At 35.7% G+C, this 8,576-nt stretch overlaps 1 long non-coding RNA gene across 1 annotated transcript; it reads left to right on the top strand.

Annotated features, from left to right (window-relative positions):
- Positions 1–7,147: 7,147 nt before the first annotated feature.
- LOC131244436 (uncharacterized) lies at positions 7,148–7,683 on the top strand. Its single transcript, XR_009170278.1, has 2 exons — positions 7,148–7,226; positions 7,369–7,683. It is a non-coding gene; the product is annotated as an uncharacterized LOC131244436 (long non-coding RNA).
- Positions 7,684–8,576: the final 893 nt, after the last annotated feature.

Here is an 8,576-nt window from a genome sequence, read left to right as displayed (position 1 = left end):
TTCATTGATTTTTCTTCCTACTTGTCTTTATCCCATCCAAAATTTTCCTCTTATTCTTTTATCTTCTATTGATTTTAGTTGCAGAATCAGAGTCTACTTCAAGGCTTGGGAGTCTAAATTTCAGTAACTTCCAGTCTCAGATGTCGGACATCTCAGACAAACAAGACTTCAGGTTTTCTAATCTTGATTTTCTCTGTTGTGCTCTGTTCCTAATTCTTGTTTGGGAATTGATTATGTACACCCACCATGATTGATTTGCTAGAATTGTATTTGTGTAGGCCTTGGCATGCTTTCAGGAAGTCACCAACAGATATTGCCAAGAAAAGAAATCTGTATGTCTTGATTTGCCCAACATCTTTCCATATACATTGTTTTATAAAGCAGAATTGTATTAGAAATTGCAGTCTTAATTGAGTATGGAGTCCTGATGTCACTTATAATCATTATTTGGTTCAGACCAGAAATTAAATAGGAATTCGAGTTGTTAATGGAAATGTGCATCTAGATAGTGCTTGCCTATAACATTGGACTTGCTCTTGTACAGACATTTGCCGAATGTTTATCATCAATGCTGGCCCTGGTTTTAGGTTGCTGTGGAGGACAGTGTAGTCTTTTATCGAAAGAAAAACCACTTCAAAGATTCATGTACTCTCAATGAGGCTATTCTTCTATTTGTATTTAATTAATTAATGTTCCATCTTCTAGAAATACTGTGACAGTGTCTAGCAGTTGTTTTTGACATGCTTCTCTAATCTGGAAGGGCAGGGTTCTCAGAGTTTGCTGAATATGTTCCCATGGTAGACAAAGCTATGGATTGAAGCTGGAAGAAAGAAGCGTCCCATCAAAAGCTCCCGTCTCCTAGAAGCATGCAAGTGTATATTAGATTTCATTAGGGAGTTTTAGGCTTTTGCAAGTCAATGGTTATATGTTGTTAATATGAGGTATCATATTTAGTGGATTCCATTTATGTGCATGTATTTTTCACATGAGGTGTCATATAATGCTTTGGGAGAGTTTATTTTCAGTATGATTGAACTTTTTAGTTTGATGAATAGGATTTATTTTGTGAATAGAATTCTTATTAAACAATCGTATGAATTATTTTTTGAATGACTATCAGGTGTAAGATTCCAAAAAAAAAAATCTGACGATAATTTTATTTAATTGGCTATTTTTAAATTTACAGATATTTTAGCGACGGACAAAATCCGTCGCTAATTTCTAAACAAGTTGAAAATCAAAGACGGATTTTTATTTTTTACGACGGATCTAATCCGTCGCTATTATGCGACGGACCTTATCCGTCGCAGATTAAACGACGGATTTTATCCGTCGAAAAAGAAAAACGACCCAGTAAACAGCGACGGACCAAGCGACGGACGAAATTTGTCGTATATTTGGTTTTACGACGGATTTGGTCCATCGTAAATTCACGATTTTGGCGTAGTGAAAATGAGGTATATTGAAGGCTCAAGTGGACCACACGGTAGGAAATAATAGAGATTAAATGACACGTGATTCCTATGGTGTGGTCCACTTGAGCCTTCAATATACCTAATTTTTGGGATCATTCCCTAAATGTATTTATAAAAATGAATGGACGGAATGGATAAACCATATACATCATGGTGGGCCCCACGTAGGTACCCAATCCATGCCCAAAATAATTGGGCACACGCTCAAAAGAGAGCCGCACGCCCAAATCAATATATGGCCATCTCTCTTCCTCTCTCTCTGCCCAAAATCGATTCTCCCTCTCTGCGCTCAAAACCCTCTCTCTGCCCAAAACCGATTCTCCCTCGCTGCGCCCAAAACCCTCTCTCCCTCTCTCTCCCTCTCTCTCTATCTCAACAAACTTGGAAAGGTGAGCTATTTCTCCTTTTCTTTTTATTGATTTCCTTATGTTTTGCGAATCTTCTTTGATTCTTGAATGAAGATCTCGATTATCAGAGAAACTCATTCAAACTTTACTCTTCTTCATTGTTTACATCTGCAAGTAAAATTGCTGATTTTATAAATGGCTTGCAGGTAAAGAAGGGCTTGCATAAGCCCATGAGCAGGGGCTGTAAATGTGGAGTGTTTTTGTGTTGATTCTGTATTGTAATTGGAGTGTTTTTGTGTTGATTCTGCACATGGATTTTGATTGTTAGCATTTTCTGATGATTGTGGATGTCGGTTCATTGGCTCTTGCAGGGGTTCATACGGGCTTTTGCATGGGTGTTGCCTATTTTCAGAGAATCCATGCCAAATGTAAACTTGAAACCTAAAAAGATGCGATCTCTAGCAAAGACCCTTTGATGATGGGTTGTATAGAGCACTTGATATGTATTTCAAGGTTCGAATCCATTCATCGATATTTACTGTTGCTTGGATTTGTAACTTGCTTTCCTTTTCACAATGTTTTACTTTAGCAAGTTCTAACTTGCAGAAAATGTCTTGTCTAGCTTGTTTTTTTTTTTGTTCCATATAGAGATATATCATTAGGTGCTAAATGACTAGTTCCAGTAATTTAAATATGCAATGAAATAATCTTGTGCATGTAGCATCACTTCGATAACAATTTTTTTTTACTTAGATAAATTATATCCTGCTTGCCAAAGATTTTCATTTGTTTCAAATATTTAGTCATTTTGTTTTAAATACTTAGGGCCCAAAAGGATGTGGGTAGAGGTAGTAAGAAAAGACTTGATGACCTATGGTCGAACTAAAGTTATGGCCCCTGATAGAGTGGAATGGGGCGGAATAGGATTCATTTGGCTGAACCCAATTAGCTGTGAGCCTGGGATAATGCTTAGAGGATGATGATGATGATAAATTTGATAACATGTTTCTTTTCATCTCATCTGTTTCAAATATTTAATTATTTTGTTTCTGTGTTTCATAATGATACAAGTTATCATCCTAATATATGCCATTTTCTTAATTGTCGAAGGGTACATCCTTTTTTATGAACTTGGAATTCCAATGACTACAAAGACTGCATTAGGCTGCCCATCTGCAAAATTGATAGGTATTTGGACATCCATTGCAACAAGGATGTTTATCTGTTCTAGAAAAAAATTGAAACCAGCAAAGCTTTTTCAACCACAAATTGAATGAAAAATAGAATTGACCTACTTTTTTGTCATTATTATTGAAATTCATCCTCCCTTTGATTGTTTCTCTAGATGTCCAAATGGGCCTTAAAATCTGCATTGTGAAATAGATGAATGTTGATCGAAAATGGATGGTTTGACTATATTCATGTCTCCTACATTATTACTTGTTCCTTTTCAGTTCTGAAAGATGCATAAAATTCTTACAGTACACGGAATCATTCTGTTGTTACTCCTCCATTGTCAAAAGCCGCAAAACCAAAACCTATTTTCAGAGCATTAGGCAAGATTTTACATGAGATTATTTTTAAATGGTTGGAGTGTTGCCTGTAGATTCTACGTGTAGTAGGTTTTGGTTTTGAGCATTTGGTGAAGATTATGCATTACATGTTGTTTCTAGTTCTTCAGGGTGCGTTTGGATGCAATTTTAAATTGGATTGCAATTCTGTTGTGTAATAAAGTGGAGATAAATAGATTGTAGTTAGCCTTCCTATCGAGGGTTGAGCTCCAATTTGCAGTCCTATTCCTGTCAAGTTGGACTCAAATGAAACATGACTAATGAATACTAGAAAACATCATTAGTTTTTCTCATTTCTTCTTGATTAAACTAAATATTTGCTGCAATTCAATTCACTTGATTTTTTTTGTTGATTCTGGATAAAGGTTTTGGTTTTCGAAGTTTTCATGCCGTTGTTCCTGCATATTGTATTTGATTAATTCCACCTCGTTATGACTCGATTGCCTTGATGGGTTTTGGTTTTGCGGCATTTGGCATGGATTCTCCTTGGTGAATTTTGATTCGATCTATTGGGTATATTTTTTTGTTCATAAATAGTCTGGAGTATCTCCTCATTCATTGTTAGTTTGATTCAGCAATATGAGTTGGTTCTTGTAGCTCTCAATTGGTAAGAGAAGGAAACTTCTTTGGCGGCCCACCATGTGGGCCGTTGTGTTGTCGATTTGGAAGGAACAAAATCTTAGGACCTTCAATAACAGATCTTATAAAAAGGACACTATTTTTCTTAGGGCCAAAGGAGAGTCATTTCTTGGGCATTGGCACTGAACCTCTTTATGGGTGATGATAGGGTAGATCTTTCACAGGACTTGGTAAATGCGTTGTAAATTCTAGGTACGGTGAGGTTGAGGGATGGCCCCTCACCATCCTTCTCTTTGCTGTGTGCTTCTCTGTGGTTGTATCTTTTGCTTCTTTTAATAAATTTTCTATGTTACTTTTCAAAAAAAAAAAAAAAAGAAGAAGAAGAAGAAGAAGAAGAAAGAAAGAAAGAAAGAAAGAAAGAAAGAAAGAATATTTTGGATTCTTATTGTGTTGTCTTGAATCTGCAATTGGTTTTTATTTTTGGTGTGTTTTGTTGAGATTCTTAGTTAGGTTTTGTTTAGTGATGTCTTTTATGCTGCTTTTGATTCTTGATTTACTTTGTAGTTATTCTGCTATGGGTATTTGATTCCTTCCACCTAACCCAAATTTGGTCATGTTGATGGTTATGGTTATTATTTGGATTTGGTGTGTTTTTAAACTGGTTTCGATTCTTTTGCAACATTTTCTAGTGTTTTGTGTTGACTCAGAAAATGGGTTTGGGGTTCTTGTGGTGTTCCATGTTGATTCTGCAAATGGATTTTTTTCTTAAAAAAATAAAATAAAATTTACTTTATGATTTTAGAAATGGGCTGATTTTATAAATGTGTATAATGATATCATTCTCCGTCCATTGGTTTTCACTGCCTAAGCATTGGTTTGGGCTGATTTTTGGTCCCAACGGCTAATGGTAATAAATGTACCTGGTGGATGGGTAGATATGATGTATGCATCGAAGTCTTTCTTGATTTAAAATCGATCAGTATCATCCTACTTCTCTTTTTTTATTTGTGGTATTGCTTCATGCTTCCAGAACCCCCCTGCTCTAAAAAAGTACAATGTAAGTATACAAGATGTAGCTTAATTATGTGGGAAGAGCTCTGCTATGGCTATTTGGATGAGTAGGATATGAGTAGAAATATAGAATCCTACTCTCCTCACATGTGACAATGTAGTACATGTCACAAGGTCCAGGCAATGCAGTAGTTGGGCATCACTGTATATGTGCCATGATCTGAAAATTAGGCTATATGGTCATCTGGTGGGCCAGACATGCACACGTGCTGCAATGGCATATGCTACATTTCTCATCCGGGAACTCCAATATCATAATTTTTAGCCCATGGAACCACCAGTTGATCTTGGCAAATCGTTTGTATGGATAACATTTGCAAGATCGAGGTAGTTATTGGAAGATGATGCAGAAATATATAGGTTCATATGTTACTTCAATGGTGATGCTGTGGGAATATGCTATTTGGAATTTGTTTGGTTGGAATATGTTATTCCGAGTGGACTCATATTTGTAAGTTTTGCCAAATCTATAATGTCATTTTTGAATTTCCCACTTTAGAGTTTTGTTATACACAACACATGCCACATCAATATTATCAAAACGGTAGCACATACTGTGAAGATCACGTGGCATAAAAATCAGGCTGGCCCAACGTTAGGTGGACCTGGTGGAATCAACTCACGACGGACCGATCATTTAACTTAAGTACAGAATTGGAGAGCCATGTGAGCTGATCAGTGGATTTTCGAGAACTGCTCGAGGTACCATTTTTGCTTCCTTTGTGCATTGAGGGATTTATTTATTTATTTATTTATTTTTTGCTTAATTTCAAAACTCTTGAATACAATTGATGGTTGTGTTGAATACTGTTGATATGCTCTCCCCTTGAATGTTGACTTTCCTGTAATGACTTCTAGGTAAGAATTTGATGAAGGTCATAACCCTGTTCAACCTGAGAATGGCATGCATGGTGGCTGCACTTTGATTATCCTGATAGCCAGACATAGCCTCACTCTTACTCTCTATGTAGAGCATCCCACCCTATCACATGTTAATTGCACCCTACTTGTGCAGTTATCCTTTTCCACCCTATCACATGTCTTCTGCATGTCCTCTTTGAACTTGAATGCCAACGGCTGGTTACCACTTCATCCAACACTAGGAAGTGACATCCATGTGTTTGCAGTTTCTTTCTTTCTTTTTTTTATTATTTTATTATTTTATTATTTTTAAAATTTTTTTAACTATTCAGAGAAATCACAAATAAGGATATATGCATATAATATTTTGTAGAATGACAATCTTTCCCTCCATGTATGTATGAATGAATGATGCATGGTGTGTCTGAATCTGCTGATTATGTTAAGAATATCATTAGTAATCAGGATCATCCAATATCTAATGATGTTTTTTCTCCCCAAATAATAATAAATATATCATTTACATGCATCCATGATCTTATTAGCAGAGTTGGAATTCTATATCTTTTACAGATGCAATCTCTTAGCTAGATATGAATTGTTGTGGGTGAATTTCTCAAGTAGTTGCAGCCAAACTAAGAAGTAAGAATTGTAGTATATGGGTTGTTTCTCTCAAAAATCTCTTTCAGTTGGACTAGGACTGAACACAAGGATGGAATGTTGGAGAAGAAGAGCATTTGGAAATTAGGATAGTTAATGAGTGAACATTTCAGGGCCTTACTGCTGGCAAGATATAGACATTGAGGAATGGAGCCTCCGGCTTCTACTACTATCATCTGAGGACCTCAAAGGCCCAACTAACTTGAGATTTTTATATGCAGGCTGATGTATTTTTAGCCCCACAGATCAATGTTGCCACTACAAGGTTCAATATTGAAATGGTAAATTTTTTAACTATTTATTTTATCTTTGTTTTTTCCCGTTCTTCATAAATAATTTGATGTCTCTTAGCCTCCTGTCATTACCATCTAGTTTTGTCACTATTTGTACATATGTCATCTCATGAGTCTTACTTTTTGTAATTTTCTTACCCATATAGTGATTATTAGAAGCAGTGGGCCATCATTGAAAGATTACCCTTGTAGTGAGTCCAATCAAGGTGTGGATAATACATAATTTTAGTTCATGGTAAATGGTACCTTTTATTGTGGATCACCCCTGGACCAACTGCTACTACCTTTTGACAATATAAAGAAATAACACAAGTGAATGAAGTTGCATTGAAGCAAATTGAATTTGCTCATGAAAAATTCAAGGCTGAGGTACATCCCTGTATCCTGAACCTCATTTGTTTGAAAGTTGTAATTCCTGTTTTTAGATTATTTTTTTTTTGTCTTTCTTTCTTTTGAGATGTGTATAAAGGCATGCTTGTTTGATTGTGTCTACAAATGCTCTTTTATACAGGCTGATAAGCTAAAGAAGTCACTGGAGGATGAAATTCATTTTCTCAAGGGAAGGGTTTCAAAACTTGAGAGTGATCTTGTGTCAAAGTCCATAAAAGTTACATCTGTAGTTTTAGGGAAAGAAGAAGCTCTATCTTCTGCATTTACTGAAATTGACCATCTAAAGGAAGAAAATTTTGTAAAAACATGAGCATTATTGCATTATATGGAGGGTATTTACTGTATTGGAGTGTATTTGTTTCTTGCACATGAGGGCACGCCTTAGTTGTAATTCTTATGATAGGTTAAGCAAAGTGAAGTATTATTTATTTAGAAATGTGAATGTGGGATGCATTGTATGATTTGATTGTTATTTGTAATAAATGCATCGTTTTTTTTTTCTTGATTGCATTTTATGTACTATTCCTATCAGCATTAAGCTTAAGATGAGTTATCAATCATAGCAGGTTCTTGCAATGGAAACATGCATCATTATTACAATTTTTTTTTAAAATAGCTACGAATTTTGGCCATAGCTATTATTTTGAAAACCGTAGCTATTGCTAACTACAGCATATTGCTACGGATTTTATTCCACTTTTAGCTACTGATATTATCTGTAGCCGTAGGTACATTTCGATACAGAAATTATAGCCACTGCTTTTTTTCGTAGCTAGTGATATCTACTAGTACGGATCTAATCTGTAGCCGTAAGTATATTCGCTACAAAAAGTATAGCTATGGCCTTTATCTGTAGCTAGTGATATCTATTGCTATAGATTTAATCTGTATGTGTAGCTACATTTCGCTACAGAAATTATAGCTACAACTTTTGTCCGTAGCTACTGATATCTATTGCTACGGATATAATTCGTAGCAATTGGTTTTTTAACCTTTACCTAGCCCACCAATAATGACGGACGTGCTACGGACTAGATCCGTAACAAAAGGTCTTTAGCTACGGTTTTTGGTCATAGCCTTTGCCCGTTTTTCTTGTAATGAGATGTCCAAGTTATTGAAAAAAATACTTCGATTTCTCACAACCAAGTTTAAGCATGTGGTTGTGGCGATCGAATAATCAAAAGATATTGAGAAACTCTCCTTTGAGGAGTTGATGGGATCATTACAAGTTCATGAGTATCGAATGCAGAAGAATGCCAGTTCCATACCAATGGAACAAGCTTTGGAGTCAAGATTGACTCTGAATGATAACAATGGTGGACGTGGAAG

The sequence above is a fragment of the Magnolia sinica genome, chromosome 4, assembly GCF_029962835.1.
Source record: "Magnolia sinica isolate HGM2019 chromosome 4, MsV1, whole genome shotgun sequence".
NCBI lineage: Eukaryota > Viridiplantae > Streptophyta > Magnoliopsida > Magnoliales > Magnoliaceae > Magnolia > Magnolia sinica.
The sequence above is the reverse complement of the archived record's forward strand: the minus strand, read 5'-3'. Positions and strand labels throughout refer to the sequence as shown.